The sequence below is a fragment of the Bos indicus x Bos taurus genome, chromosome 8 (genome assembly GCF_003369695.1).
Source record: "Bos indicus x Bos taurus breed Angus x Brahman F1 hybrid chromosome 8, Bos_hybrid_MaternalHap_v2.0, whole genome shotgun sequence".
Lineage (NCBI taxonomy): Eukaryota > Metazoa > Chordata > Mammalia > Artiodactyla > Bovidae > Bos > Bos indicus x Bos taurus.
In genome coordinates, this window is record NC_040083.1 from 111,931,925 (window position 1) to 111,947,686 (window position 15,762).

The following is a 15,762-nucleotide window of genomic DNA, read 5'->3' on the forward strand; positions in this document are numbered from 1 at the left end:
ACTGAGGCTGAATAGCACAATTCAAAGGAAAGAATATAACTTTTGTGTGAAGCTAAAAATAAAACAGTTGGCATGTTTTAAAAATAAAAAATTGCTTAAGAGCAAGGATTGTTAACTGACCCAGGTTACAGAAGTAGGAGAGAGAGATTTCTACCTTGATTTATAGTTTCTCAATCACCCGCAAGATAAGTGAAATGGTTATAAAATTGGTTTATTCTATTTCTACTGCTCTGGAGTTTTTTAAACAGTATAGTTTCATCAACATTCACTGAGTAATTTCTTTTCATTAGCCTGGGCCTTGCTTGGAGCGTGTGAAGCTACCACAGTGTCCAGACCTTAAGACCCTTGTTGGCGAGACAAGGGATTCCGGTGGAGGTTGTGGGGAGGAGGTCAGAGGTCAGGGGGTCAGAGCTGCAGGAGAGGGGGGAGCCCTGCCTCGGCCCACGGGGACCGGGAAGGCGTGAAGGGAAGCTTTTCTGGAAACAGGGTGACCCCTCCTCTCAGGCTGGAGGACAAGTTAGGAAGAAGGATGCATAACCATGTGGCCGTGTGTGGGTGAGAATCGCTGAGATGTGTGGCCCGGGTCACAGAGGCTGGAGGGAGAGTCTGAAAAGGGGCTCCCGGGCCTGCAGAGGGGCTGGGGTGGCCGCGGAGCAGGGCCGGTTGGTGTTTGTGGTCAGGGGAGCCAGGGAGGGCGTTTAAAGGTGGGGGAAGTGGGTGGTCACTGAGACACTTCGTGGAGCCGTGCATGGGGAGGGTGACACACAAGGGCAGCGAGCAGCGTGGGGGTCTCTGCTCCCCTATGGAGGGGGGCGGGCCCTGGACTCAGGCAGGAGCGAGAGGACCACAGAAGAGGGGGTGGTCTGGGGAGGTCTCAGTTACAGCAAGAGCCAGAAGGAGCAGAGAGTGTCTCTGATGCCTTTGGTGGGGTGAGGGGAGTCCTCTGCCGGAGGAGGACCCTCGGGGACCGGCAGGTCCTTACCTTAGCTTGGCTGGCATGTGGCGAGTCTGGGGACCTAGGAGACACCCCCCGGGTGGGTAATTTCAGATCTGTGGACCCACAAACTTGAAATCCACTCACATGCTCAGGGCACACTTGAGAACTGTCCGCACAGAGATGGCGCGAGACTCTGAGGGCAAGTGCTGCCCAGGGAGGGTGAGAAGGTCGGCCAAGGCAGCTGCCCGAGAGAGGAGCCTTCACGGTGGAGGGCAGAGAGGGGGACCGCCCAGGGCTGTCCCGGGTGCTGCCACTCGTGGATTTCACAGGATGTGTCCCTTGGGAAACTGTGAGAATCTTCCAGGGGAGCTGATGCGAAGTGTGCTGAGGAGGGCAGCATCTGATGACGGGGCTGGAAGCCCCGATGCTGAAATCTGCACTTGCGACTCTGTACTAATGCGTGTCTCCGCCTGGAAGTCCCAGACTTTGGCCAAGCCAAACCAAGCAGAGATCACCTTCCTCCTGCTCCCTGTGACTGTCCCTCCTCCCCGCCCGAGCCGCGACCCCACGCCTCCGAGCTAGCCTGCCTTCCTCCAGAGTCATGTCCCTCATCAGTTCTTCACATTTCAGCCAGAACAAACTTCAGATGATGCAAATTCTCTGATCTAGGATCCGTACTTACAAATCTTTCATGGTCCGCCTGACTTGCATTAGAACAAAGTTCCATCACCTTCTCCACCCTCTTTTTCAGCCTATCCCAGCTTACCCGGTAGGTGTTAATATGGGAAGTCTCCCCCGTCCAGAACTGAGAAATATGTCCTTCCAGGGTGAGCCCGCAGCAGCCTGTGGTCCCTGGGTCACAGCAGCATCTGTGATCTGTTGGTGACGCCCCTTTCGCTTGTCAGCATCCCCCAGTGGACAGAGAACTTGCTGAGGACAGGCCAGTCCCCTGTTTCTGTGTTTATGCCCAGGGCTGCCTGTAACTCCGCACACAGCTCTGCGTAGATACTTGATTGAAGTAGTGAGTCAGTGATGGTTAAACATTATCCTACCCTCATTATGAGTGGAGACCTCACAACACTTTAACTAACCACTGGCTCCTATGACTATATACATTTTAAAGAAATAGAACTACACTTCTTTTAAAACCTTTCAGAAATTCAAATTGGCTTTCCCCCAATTAGCCAGGATTTGTGAGGTTTTACTACATATTAACGTTTTTATTTCCGAGGCGTAAATCGGAAGGCCACCGGAGGATCGGATTTATCTGCGCATTTCACTTTGAAGCACCACTCTTGCGTCCATTCAAACTTGAGCCCGAATCTGCTTTTCCCACGGGTGTTATTATTAGCATTACCCCTAGCATTAATCCTTCCTACATTGTGTTAGTATCATTCCTTACTTTCTAAAGTGTTCTTACCACTTTTGTCCCATGTTGATCTTCAAAATAATTCGTTGGGAATGCAGATAAAGTATAATTATAGACATTTACCGCATGTACATATTCAAATAGGGGTTAAATGACTCTTTCAAGGACAGTCAAATAAATGATCATGCAGATGAAACCCACATATCCAGTGCTCATTCCATTCATGCAGCTTTGGTCTTTTCCTTAAAATCCACATGAATATTAGCGATTATTATTGATTTCTTACTTCCGAGCTAGTGAACTATTGTAACTGCTGCCTGTCTATCCGAACAGCTGAGTTTGAGAGAGGACTCTCAGGTCCGTGCATCCTGGCACGGTTGATACAATGGACGTGAAGACGTGTTCAGCACAAGCACGGTTCACAGTTCTCTCTCACTCTCTAGGGCAAAGTGAGCTGAACCTACCTCAGATTCCACGAAGAGCAGACTGGCTCCATGCCCGGCCCCCTTCCCCAGGACCACGTCCGCGCCCTCTCACGCTGCGGGCAGCCCGCCCCGTCGGGCTCCGAGCTTGCCAAGGGGCCGGACGGCGCGTGTGCGATCCTGGCACGCCCTCCCAGCGCAGTCCCTCTGCCATCGGGCAGGGCCGGCAAACCGCGCAAGGGTGGACAGAGAAGTGGGCGGATGGACGGACAGCTGCAGAGGAAGTGGCAGCCGGACGGTGCCTTGCAGGGGAAGAAGCAGAGTGAGAAGCTGCCAGTCTTACTCGGATAGCGTTCCCTGCTTCTCCTGAGAGACGGTGGAAGGGAGCAGTAGGCGAGGGCGAGATGGGTTTTCAGTTCAGAGGGGAGTCTTCCTCCCTGGCCACCGAGGGGGTGGGAATCGTCAGCGACCGTCTCTCTCCTATTCTGTGTCTCCGTCGCCCCGCGTCTGTCTCTTGGTCTCTCCGTGACTGTCTCTGTGTGTCTGTCTCCCTGTCTCCATCTTCCTTTCTGTCTCACACACCCATAAAAAAGGCAAAAAGGACACAGGTATTCATCTCTAAAACGGTCAGTAATTGTAGTGCTGGATCACAAAAGACCGACCATGATCTCTTAAGATGTGAGGTGGGCCAGTCTGGCACCATTGTAGGAATATCTTCTTCCCCCGTGAAGGTAAAACTAGGGGAAAAACACAAGAAAACAAGTACTTTCAGAGCAAGCACAAAGTTGTTTCCTAAAAACCATGTACTTGATTCACAACAGTGGCTGAAACTTAGGCCGGTCCTTGCCAGAGCGCGAGCCTGGGGGGGCCCCCAGAAGCACCTCAGAACATGCTGGGGGTGGGGGGTGGGGAATCTCCTCTGTTCATTTAAGACCATTTGTTCCATGGTGCCCTGGAGATCTTATCCCCCAGTGTTCAGAGAGCTGACATTTTTTAAAAGGCTGTTTATTGAAGGCTTTTTTTTTTTTTCCTATTTTTACAAACAGCATTGTTTTGGGAGGCAAAATACTTAAAGCCCTGACTTTATAAACAACTTTATTAAACACCCTTTTGTTACCGAAAGGAGAGGTGGTGAGTCCAGCTGCTTGGCACTCAAAAGCTAGGCGGGTGGAAAGGAAACTTGGCTTTATTCCAGATGCTGGCAAGTGGTGGGGAAGGTGGCGGACACCCGTCCAAAGGCTAATCCCGCACCCTGGGCCCCCGGACCAGCTGGGGATGAGAGCCTTTACAGACAGAGTCGGGGGAAGGTTACATGCAGAAAGAGCGCCGTCATCTCCCACAGTCATCTCCAAAGCTGGTTATCAGTGGCGGGGCTAGCGTCATCTGCGTTGTCTGCGGTGCGTCAGCGGCCGGACTAGCGTCATCTGCGTCGTCGGCGGTGCGTCAGCGGCCGGACTAGCGTCATCTGCGTTGTCCGCGGTGCGTCAGCGGCCGGACTAGCGTCATCTGCGTTGTCGGCGGTGCGTCAGCGGCCGGACTAGCGTCATCTGCGTTGTCCGCGGTGCGTCAGCGGCCGGACTAGCGTCATCTGCGTTGTCCGCGGTGCGTCAGCGGCCGGACTAGCGTCATCTGCATTGTCTGCGGTGCGTCAGCGGCCGGACTAGCGTCATCTGCGTTGTCTGCGGTGCGGGCAGTGTTCAGTTCCGGGTGCAGTTGTTCCCATTTCTTTGCCGTCAGTTCTCAGAACTGTGGCGGCTCAAGTGCTGGGTACAGTCTGCTCATCCAGCACTTCACTTCTACCTGGGGTTTCCGTGTCTGTAAGAGCTCACAGGAGGTGGCTCAGAATGTTATCTACAGCCCTTGAGAAAGAACTAAAAGTCCTTGACTATGCGTGATGACTACATTATCATTATTTGGTCTACTTTGCTTTCCTGTTTCCACATTTCTCCTTTCTCTGATTAAACTTATTCTTTGACTAAAGTTTCCCACAGGCGGAAGGCAGGTAGAGGATGTGGGGTTGGGGGCAGGGACCATATTCACTTTTACGGAATACGGAGGCCAGAGAGCTGACGTGGAATCACCGCCGAAACCTCGTCTGAGAGTTAGAAGCGTCCTCTGGCTGAGCAGTTTCCTCGAAGGACACAGTTCTTTGTCCAGTGTTCCACAGCTGTCTCCTCCCCGCTCTCTCGTCCCACCGTCTATGCTCCATGAAGATGGTCCCTCCACAAATCCAGCAGCCTCTGTCTGGGAGGAAAGGGCCCGGCTGCCCAGACACAGAACCGCCCGCTCTTGCATCGCCCCGTGTCAGGAAGGGTGGAGCCCGCAGCGTCTCTGAGACCCTGTGCTCCGCGTGGGAGTGTCTGTACTTGACGAACAGCTTGCCAACTGGAGACCATCTCGTCCACTCCAAATCGCCGTTCTCTCAAGTGCTTGACTTGCTGGCATCCCGGTTTGACCTCAAAGCATGGGTTCCTCTTAACTAATTTTGAAGATGAGACTCTACTCTTTATCTTGAGATTATTTTCGTGGTCTTGTGGTACAACAGGAAAATGCTATTATCTTTCAGATTCCACTTTAAGGTAAATTGTTCAGAAATATGGTTATGTGTGGAGCTTCCCTGGTGGCTCAGTCGGTAAAGAGTCTGCCTGCAATGCAGGAGACCCAGGTTCGATCCCTGGGTTGGGAAGATCCCCTGGAGAAGGAAGTGGCAGCTCACTCCAGTATTCTTGGTGGGAAATCCTGTGGACAGAGAAGCCTGGCGGGGCTGCAGTCCACGGCGTCTCAAGAGTCGGACACGACTCGGCCACCGAACCACCAGCACCCTGTTTAGGTGTCGAGCAAGCAGTGCGTTCCGTTTATGTCTGTTGAGGACACAGAGCTCACACTCCAGCATTTCAGGGGCTGTGCAAGTACCCAGGAATGTTGTTTGCTCCCTTCCTGGACTCATCCCGGGAAGCAGGCAGGGCTGCCTGGGCAGCGGCGGGAGGCTGGCCGGGCAGTGCCAGTCCCCGTGGCTGCCCTGCCTGCTAGTGGCTCCGCTCCGTCTGGGTCTGTGTTTGCTCGTCCGTGCAGGGAGGGCGCTTTTGTACACGAGCTTTCGAACGTTCTAGCCGCAGGACTCTCCTTTCTGTTGATGACCCAGGAAGCTCTTGCTATCAGGCTGGAGTGGGCTGCTTTGGTCAGCATTAGGCATACTCATGGGATTTCCCCCTCACCCCTCCACACCAAGGGGGCATCAGAGCTCACAGGTGAGGCCACTGGACCCAGTGCCTTCTCAGATCCTTCCAAGTGCAAGCATTCTCTGACGCTAATCTCTTGATAGGAAATTAAGCCTCTAAGAAGACACTGGCCGTCATTTCCCCAACACTTGGCATCATCAGACTTTTCAAGACTCTGTCAAGAGCTGGGGGAATAGGATCTCATCTTTGCGTATCTTTGATAAATAATTGTTAACGATCTCTCCATACATGGATGTGTTTCCTCTTTGTCAAAATGCTTATTAATGCTCTCTGCCCAATCTCTCATTGCACTGAGTGTGCTTTTCTTATTTATTTTAGGTCTTTATATATTCTTTATGAAAATCAAGAATATGTCTTCCCTGAGTTTGTAATTTGACTTTCCACTGTCTTTAAGGTGTCTTTTATAGGAAGTTTTTAATTTAATATTGTCAAGTTCATCCATCTTTTCTTTTATTGCCAGTGCTTTTGTGTCTTACTTTTTTTTCCTTACTCTTCCAAGATCTAAGAATATATTAATCTACATTTTTAAGATGAGTTTTGAGGTTTTAATATTTAACTCCTCACTCCACTTTGAGTTTACTTTGTAGAAGATATAAGAATCCAACTTTATTTTTTGCCATCAGATGATCATTTTTTTTATCCCTTTTGTTGGGGAGTGTCTCTTTTTTCTCTTTTGACAAGGCTTCTCCACCCCGAAGTCCTCCCATGTAACAGGTGCTGACCTGTTTACAGACTCTACCCTATTTCATAGGTTGATTTGCCAAGACACAGCATTATCCCCTGGGCTTGATTGCTACAGCTTCAGAACCGATGTCTAGTTAGCAACCTGCCCCTCTCTGATAGTCTTCTTCACAAGACATCCCTGACCCGTGGCTGTTCCATATAAAAATATCAAGCTTCTTGCACCACCTGTTTGGTATTTTGGTTGAAAGTGCGCCATCGTGAGTCTGAGGAGACCTCAGACTGACCTCATGACAGTGTGGTTTGTCCCTCCGCTGACTCAGATCTCCTTTGACGTGTCTCGGTTAAGCGTTCTCGTCTTCCCTGCAGAGGGCCTGCACTTCTTTTGTTAAACGTATGGGCTGCTTTATATCCTCTCATACTGATCTGAACGCTGTCCTGAATGACGTTCCTGTAAACGACACAGTCTGTGCAGCCGCCTCACCGCGCCCTGGTTCCTCGTCTGTCCGTCCTTCTGAAGACAAGGCAGAGAAAGTGGGAGCAGACTCCGGCGGCTCCTTCTCCCCCTGTCCTCCCACACTGAGGGCCGCTCTCACCGCAGACGAGACCACCCCATGCAGGCCCCTTCTGAACGCCCCCACCCAGCTGTCGTCGTTTCTGGGTGCCGTCCCTAGAGTGCTCCTGGAACTGGTCTTGCTTTAGACTCAGTGGCCTTCCCAGTTCAGCACTTGGGTAAAAACGAGAGCCAGGCATGGCTTAACTTCACGAGTAGAGAACATTTATGGACAGCACCATTGATGTTTATGGCGGAGTCTTCTCCAGGATCCGTCTGTGGACGGGATCTCCATCCTGCCCCAGGGCTCGTGCGGCTCCTGAGTCAATATTTACGAACCACTGAGAGCATACGTGGGGCAGAGCACACAGGCTGTGCGCCTCTCTGCTGTCTTGATTGTCACCTGACTCTGTACTAACCCCCTCTGACCACGAAAACCCAGCTTAGTGAGATGAATAGGACGTGGCTCTAACCCCAGGACGAGGCATGATTTTTCTGTTACGTGAAAAAATGTAAAGGTGTTTCGGTTCTTTAAAAACTATAGACTTTAGAAACTATTTGGGGAGTTGAAAGGAGGTTTTGGGGATAAAGTGACAACTGAGCTGGGCCTCACTGAGTGAGTAGAATTTAAGCTAGTAAATTTAAGGGCAAGTAGATGGATTTACAGGAGTGAGCTGGCCTGGGAAATGGCATGAGGCAAGACGGCAGGAAAACAAACAGTTTGCAAAGAATACAGCATTCCCTCAGAACGTGGGAACACGAGTTCTCTTGCTGTGCTTTGGTGCCGAATATCTTCTTTCTGTTGTAACTTCCAACTAGGGTTCTAGATTGTGTGTGAGTGTGTGTGTGTGTAAAAGATAAAATTTAACAAACCTTAGCAAATTATTAGGGTCTAGAAGAAGCAGAAATTTTAAGTTCATTAGGAAACAGTGCCACCTGATCCAATGAGGTAAATAAACACAGGGTCAGGTTGGCACAGACACAGCAGAGACAGGCTTCTCCAGAATGATGGAGGAGAGAGGTGCCCACTGCTAAGCCAAGGGGCACCTTTCTCTTCCTTTATGGAAAAGTGCAGAAAGACTCACAAGGTCACTGCTGCTACTGCTGCTAAGTCGCTTCAGTTGTGTCCAACTCTGTGCAACCCCATAGACGGCAGCCCACCAGGCTCCCCCGTCCCTGGGATTTTCCAGGCAAGAACACTGGAGTGGGTTGCCATTTCCTTCTCCAATGCATGAAAGTGAAAAGTGAAAGTGAAGTCGCTCAGTCGTGTCTGACTCTTAGCGACCCCATGGACTGCAGCCTACCAGGCTCCTCCGCCCATAGGATTTTCCAGGCAAGAGTACTGGAGTGGGGCGCCATTGCTTTCTCCCCACACAGTACAGATGTTGGTAAATTCAAGCTGGTGGAAGGTGGTTAAAACCCAGGCCGCCTGGATGAAGGTTAAGATGTGAAGACAGTCTGAGGCAGGCAATCAAACCCCATCCGATGGCAGCTGCTTTAGGAAGGGCTGCCTCACTGAAGGACCGATGCAGGCTGACAGGACGTGAGATGTCAGACAGAGACAGACATATACTGCACGACCTCACCTGAACGCGGAATCTAGAAATACAGCAAACGAGTGAACATAGCAAAAGAGCAGACTCACAGATACAGGGCTTCCCAGGTGGCGCTAGTGGTGAAGAATCCGCCTCCCAGCGCAGGAAACACAAGAGATGCAGGTTCGATCCCTGGGTCAGGAAGATCCCCTGGAGGAGGAAACGGCAGCCCACTCCAGGGTTCATGCCTGGAGAATCCCATGAATGGAGGAGCCTGCTGGGCTACAGTCCACGGGGTCGCAAAGGATTGGACACGACTGAGCTGGCTTAGCACAGATACAGAGAACAAGCCGGTGGCGACCAACGAGCTAAGCGGGGTTTACGGGTGGGGGTGGGGAGGCCCAAACCGCTGAGTGCGAACAGCGCGGAGCCGCGTGGGTGAGGAGCGCAGCCAGGGGTTTGTGGGTGTGGTTGGAAAGCAGTCTTTAGAGTGCGCGAATTGTTTTAATTCAAAAGATGTATACACAAAAATAAATAAAATATTTACCTGAAAATACACACTCAGCAAGGTGGCAGTGACAACCAGTGTTATGGTTTACACTGAAGCTCTACATTTTAGCTTTGGATATATTTGTGGCTTTGTACACGTGTAACTCTGAATTTTAGGATCATAAGTGGTTCTTGTTAACCTTTGATTTGAATCTTGTAGCTCTCTACAATTTGATGGGTTTTGAGAAATGTATCAGTTTTATAATTTTGATTATTACAGCCAACAGTCAAATATTTCAATCTAAAACTATCTGACATCTTATAGTGAAAGAAAATGGGGGAAATTATTCAACTGAAAAAGTTTACTTTTCAAGACGCTTCTCTAAAATGTACTTATTTTACTATAAAGAAATAGACGTGTCTTGTTCACCTGGACCCTCTTAGATATTTTAAGTGCTCCATTATCTTGTCAATAGTTTCACCTCAAAAGGTTTAAGGTTATCAAAAACTGAGATTACATCTATCATTCAAGATTTCAGAGATTATCGGGTTGGAAAAGAGTTGAAAAGTCAACCTCCTGATATGTCCGGGTCCACCTGGACATATTTAATCACCCCATGGCTGTGACATCAATGATCTCTTCAGCATCCCCATTGTGCTTTTCATAATAGTAATATTCTTATTATTAAAAAAGAGGAAAGCACTTGTGTGCTTTAACTTAAAAAGTTAAAGCTGAGTTTGCACATGGTTGGTCCCAACTACAAATCTTTGAGCAGAAATTGGCAACTGTAGCTGTGATTGTGCAATAAATACATATGTGGAAGGTTTGCCCGAAAATGAAATAAACCTCAATGGGAGTTGATGGGGGAACATCATCACTACAATACAGATACATCCATGGGACTTGAATTTTAAAATGTAAATTAAATGGAACTGGTGGGGGAGTGGCTGCGACCCGTTTGCAAATCACCAAAATTGGGCAAAAAGCCGGCGGTGCGCTCCGTCTGTAAGCGTGAAGGGTCCAGGCGAGGGTGTGGGGGAAGGGTCCGCTCTGGCGGCCAGCGGCGCCCCTCCGCCCGTTCACACCCTCGCAGTCCCTTCACCCCATGAGGATGCGCAGACCCGCCACCCGCAGGGGTCCCCGCTTCTCCAGGGGCATCAAAGCCCTGCGGAGGAAGCAGCAGGACTTGGAGAGGTCTGGGTGGAGGAACTGGGGGGGCAAATTCCAGCTCGGCCCCGACTGGACCGCCCCACAGAGCTCCTCCCACCCAGCTCCCCAAAGAGCCCTCAGTTTCCCCCATAAACTGGAAACGTCGGTCTTTGCCAGAAGCCCTCCATTCACCGTGGAGACCGTGCCCTGGGCAGTGAACCTGAGTCACCTGTGAAACAGACCCTATTTCCCAGGACCTCTGCTGAAATTAAACCTGTTCTCTTCCCCACGCACCTCAATTCACATTTTTGAGAAAAGTCATTAAACTTATCCCACAAGCCTGTGCCATTCCTCTGTCCCAGCTTCCTGTTCAAAATCCATGTGCTTGAGTCATCAGTCCCACCTGAGGCAGACGCCCTGTTGTGATCACGCCGTGGGCTCCCACTAACCATCACCAGAGCCCCAGGAGGCCAGAAAACTGGGCCTTTCGGGGCACGGTCGCCTGTCCGGGGTCAGTGTGTCTGGGGTCCCACTGTGTCTGGGGTCCCCGTGTGTCCAGGGTCACGGTGTATCCGGGATCACTGTTTCTGGGATCCCAGTGTGTCTGGGTTGTGGCTCCGAGAGCATGCCATCCATCTTATCCTGACTCCCTCCAACCCCAGCCTTTCCATGAGCTTTCTCTCCTTGGGCTCCCAGAGACGCAGACCTGGGAGGGCTCCATCGCTTCCCACGGGATGCACAGCTCCATCCGTGCTCCCAGGAGGGAGGCGGGGCAGTGCTCCAGAGGGCGGCCAGACGCAAGGGCAGTAAGCCCACATGAAACCAGAAAGTCAGCCAGCAAGGCCGAGGCTGTGGTTCATTGGGGAAGCGTGTGCTTTCCCTCAACCCCGACGCTGAGGACGAGGAGGGACCTGGGCATTACTTCTGAACCCCCTCTAAAGTGGGGCAGACAGTCAGGTCAGTGGCAGGGAGGACACAGCCAGGATCCTCAGGAGGAGGAGGGCAATGGAGGGACATGTTCCAGCATCCTAGGGAGAGTTGCTCCATCTAGATTCTTCACTCAGATAATTATTGTGGAAATAGGGAAAAAGAAAAAAGACCTCCCAGTGTCTTTCTTGGGGCGCGATGGAGGGAACGCAGAATTGCGGCTCTGAGTCTAGGCTCAGGAACCCGACAAGCAACCGCACGGCAGCAGGTGAAGACAGAGCATGCTGGGTGCTGCCGTGCGAGACCCCAGAACAGAGCGGGGAACATGGGAGCCTGGGGGTCTGTAGCAGGTGAAGACAGACGTGCTGGGTGCTGCTGCGTGAGACCCCAGAGAAGAGCAAGGGACACGGGAGCCTGGGGGTCTGAGGGAGGTGAAGACAGAGCGTGCTGGGTGCTGCCACATGAGACCCCGGAGAAGAGCAGGGACACGGGAGCCTGGGGGTCTGCAGGAGGTGAAGACAGAGCGTTCTGGGCGCTGCCTCATGAGACCCCAGAGAAGAGCGGGGGACACAGGAGCCTGGGGGTCTGCAGGAGGCCACGGGGCTCGCACTGCACATACCAGCTGTTCGCTCCGCAGGGCCTGTTTTTTTCCTGTGTTCTAGAGACACAAATGTAAGTGAGCCACAGTCCCATCAGGGAGGAAGCCTCCCGTCACTCCCAAAGGGGAGGCTTGTGGAGAGAAAGGCCTTGACACCAAAAGGCAGAACTGATACGGAAAGCTGGCAGACGTGGGTCTGGAAGGTGTGGAAAGAGGACATTAGGAGGGAAGAGAGAAGGGACTGGAAAAAGCTGGTGTGTGATGGAAAAGAGATGCAATCAAGGGGAAATCACTGTGGACTAATCATCTGGGCAACAGACAATTGAAACAAAGTGAAAAAATTTTACTCGTTGGTCTCAAAACCAGAGACATTACTTTGTCAATAAAGATCCATCTAGTCAACACTATGGTTTTTCCAGTGGTCATGTATGGATGTGAGAGTTGGACTGTGAAGAAAGCTGAGCACCAAAGAATTGATGCTTTTGAACTGTGGTGTCAGAGAAGACTCTTGAGAGTCCCTTGGACTGCAAGGAGATCCAACGAGTCCATCCTAAAGGAGATCAGTCCTGGGTGTTCATTGGAGGGAATGACGCTGAAGCTGAAACTCCAGTACTTTGGCCACCTCATGTGAAGAACTGACTCACTGGAAAAGACCCTGATGTGGGCAAAGATTGAATGCAGGAGGAAAAGGGGACAACAGAGGATGAGATGGTTGGATGGCATCACTGACTCAATGGACATGAGTCTGAGTAAACTCCGGGAGTTGGTGATGGACAGGGAGGCCTGGCGTGCTGCAGTCCATGGGGTCGCAAAGAATCGGACAGGACTGAGCGACTGAACTGAACTGAACTGAACAGGCATAAATGCTTGTACTCAATACACGAATCTAGTTAGAGTCAACTCAAAATAAAGATGGGGTTCTAGATGACTGTTTTCTAGGAGGAAAGGATTAAAAAAAAAAAACCTGCTGTGTTGTCTCTGTGCTCCTCTCAGAACGTAGCTTTCCTGTGAAGAGATGAACAGGTGTTAGACTTTTCGTGTTCAGTAAAAGATGGCAGATTCAAGAACGTTGGCTTCTTCTCTTACCTCAAATCCCACTAAAATGACAGAAGAGTCATGTGCATTAAAAAAAAAGACACAGAACAGAGGGGAGCCGATGGCGACCTGTCCGAGGCTAGAGGGCAGCGACAGGTGAGGAGGGAGGTGCAGGAAGGGGGGTGGGCTCAGACCCTCCCCAGGACGCTCACACCTCCAGGACCCGCAGGTTCAGGCCCCATGGGAGGTGAGATGACGCTGCACTCTTAACCGGTGAGTTGGTTGAAAGGTTAAAAGCTGTGTAGACCCCAGGGATCTTTTCCTTCCAGCATCTCTGCTGGTTTATTTATTTATTTCCTTCCAGCATCTCCAGGTTTATTCTCTGGTGGAACAGAGCAGAGAGCTCTTGGTGGGCTGAGGCTGGACACTGTGCTGAAAGCCGGACCCAGAGGAAGGGCAGAGGCTGAGTATTCAGCCTCTTGCGGTCCCCCTGATCTTCTCCCAAGCGGGTTCCTCGGGTGAGAGGTGCCTATTTATCAACTGACTGGTTCAAAACACCCTCTGTAGCTCTCACTCTGTAGCAGACACAATCCAGTGATGTGCCCCTTTTTGAAAGTTTTATAAACTCTTTATAAGCTCTTCTGTGGTGACCCCTTTACAAATGAGGAAACTGATGCAGAGAAAAAATTCCATAACTCACCAAGAGCACTCAGGCACGCAGCGGAAGCCTGGACTCGAAGCCCATGCCGCCCGGGCACAGCGTCCACTCACCGCACGCGGACCACACACCTGACACAGACGCCCCAGATCCAGGTGCATCACCCATGGCAGCGTGAGCAGGGCATCCATCCAGGACACGCCAGTGCTGCCCAGGTACGTGCTAGCAACCGCCAAGGATCCTCAGACGCCTGCGAACATCCTCTAATAGGAAGGAAACCAGAACAAGCCAACAAACAGAATGGAAAAGAGACAAAACCAAACTGGAGGAAAGAAGAGTCTTGAGAGTCCCTTGGACTGCAAGGCGATCCAACCAGGCCATCCTAAAGGAAATCAGTCCTGAATATTCACTGATGCTGAAGCTGAAACTCCAGTACTTTGGCCACCTGATGGGAAGAACTGAATCTTTGGAAAAGACCCTGATGCTGAGAAAGATTGAAGGCGGGAGGAGAAAGGGACGACAGCGGATGAGATGGTTGGATGGCATCACCAACTCAGTGGACATGAGTTTGAGCAAGCTCTGGGAGCTGGTGGTGGACAGGGAGGCCTGGTGTGCTGCAGTCCATGGGGCCCAAAGAGTCGGACGCGACTGAGCGACTGAACAACGACAGTAGTTGATGTACAATGGTGTGTTGGTTTCAGGTGTACAAGAAAGTGACCCAGTTCTGTGTGTACACACATCCACTCTTTTTCAGAGTCTTTTCCCATAACGTTATTACCAAGTATTGAATAGAGTCCCCTGACCCAACCGAGGTCCTTGCTGACCATCTATTGTTGACTATTTATGTACACTAGTGTGTATATGTTATTAATAATCCCAAACTCCTGCTTTATCCCTCCCCCGCTACATTTGTACGTCTGTGCCTTCTGCTGTTCATGGTGACACTGGTCTTTGCAGCCTACGGACCACAGGAGGTCTGAGTGGAGGCTGAAGGCTCTCGGGTCCTGGGACGAGGGGAGTGCTGCACGGAACCTGGGTCTCGGCTGAGCTGGACGAGGGGGTGAGCAGGAGCTGTGGCCTGGCCCCCAGGAGGAGAGCGCGGCCAGCCTCCTCCCGCCGTCCTCCCCTCCCCACCCCTCCGCCCCACTGGAGACCGAGAAATGCGCACCTCCTGAAAATGGCACGTCCCCACAAGAGCTGACCAATTCCCAAGGCTTTCAAGGCTCTCTTAGGGGTCCCTGTTACCAAAGGTGCTGAACACAGCTGTTCCAACGTCTATATTTAACACTAGCCAAGTAAAGACACTCTTGGTTCCCAGCAGAACCGTTCTTCGAGGCTCCAAATGGGCCCTGAATTGCCGGGGGTTCCGGTGGTCCCCGGAGGCCCCCAGGAGCTCAGGGCACCTCTCAGCCGCGTGGCTCGCAGGCCTGGGGCACTGCTGGTGTTTCCGTAACGCACATGAGTGGGGAGCCACCACGAGCCGTTAGCAAAAGCACGAAGCAGAAGGGGCACTAATTTACAAATTAGCAAGGAGCAAATCTGCCTCAGAGTGGCCCACCCCGCTCTTCACGTCACATTCACAGGGTCAGAGTCCTCAGGCTGCTCGTCACAGTTTCTCTGATGGTCTTTTTAAAAGGTTAGAAGAAAAAATTAGAGAGAAAATTATATCAAAGTAGCTTTTTAAGCACTTTATACACATAATGAGACTAAAGGTGACCCTGTTTATGATTTGTTATATATGGAGAAGTGCTTCCAGATTCCTGCCTGGAATAGCCTCTCCTGCCTCATCCTCAGGAAACACATTTTAAAAATAACGAAAGGAGGGAGGAAGGGAAGGAAGAAACAGAGAAACTTGGTTTTCTTCTGTCCAAAATGCAAACGTTTCAAAGAAAGGGTCACGTATGTCTCTTTCATGACAAGACTGAATTTCAGTCTATCTCTTAATATATAATCAGTCTAAAAACCAAAAACGAAGTTATCAATCATCCTTGAATTGGGGACAAAGAATGCTCTTTATTCACTACATGACTCATCTAAAAACTAAGCAATACCTAGTCCTCTTAAATGGAGAAAGTCAAAATCTGTCCTAGGTCATGAATGTTAACAAAGGTAAAGTTAAAATGAATTTTATAATACAGCCATTTATGACGCAGTGGTCTAAAACTGAGC

The 15,762-nt window shown here is 50.9% G+C and overlaps 1 protein-coding gene and 1 non-coding gene across 23 annotated transcripts in view; both read left to right on the plus strand.

The window, feature by feature from the left end:
* The window catches only part of MYT1L (myelin transcription factor 1 like), a 397,832-nt gene that overhangs the window by 211,642 nt on the left and 170,428 nt on the right, over window positions 1-15,762 (plus strand). The gene's annotated exons all lie outside the window — the stretch shown is intronic.
* On the plus strand, window positions 5,343-5,414 carry TRNAC-GCA. The gene has a single exon. It is a non-coding gene; the product is annotated as a tRNA-Cys (tRNA).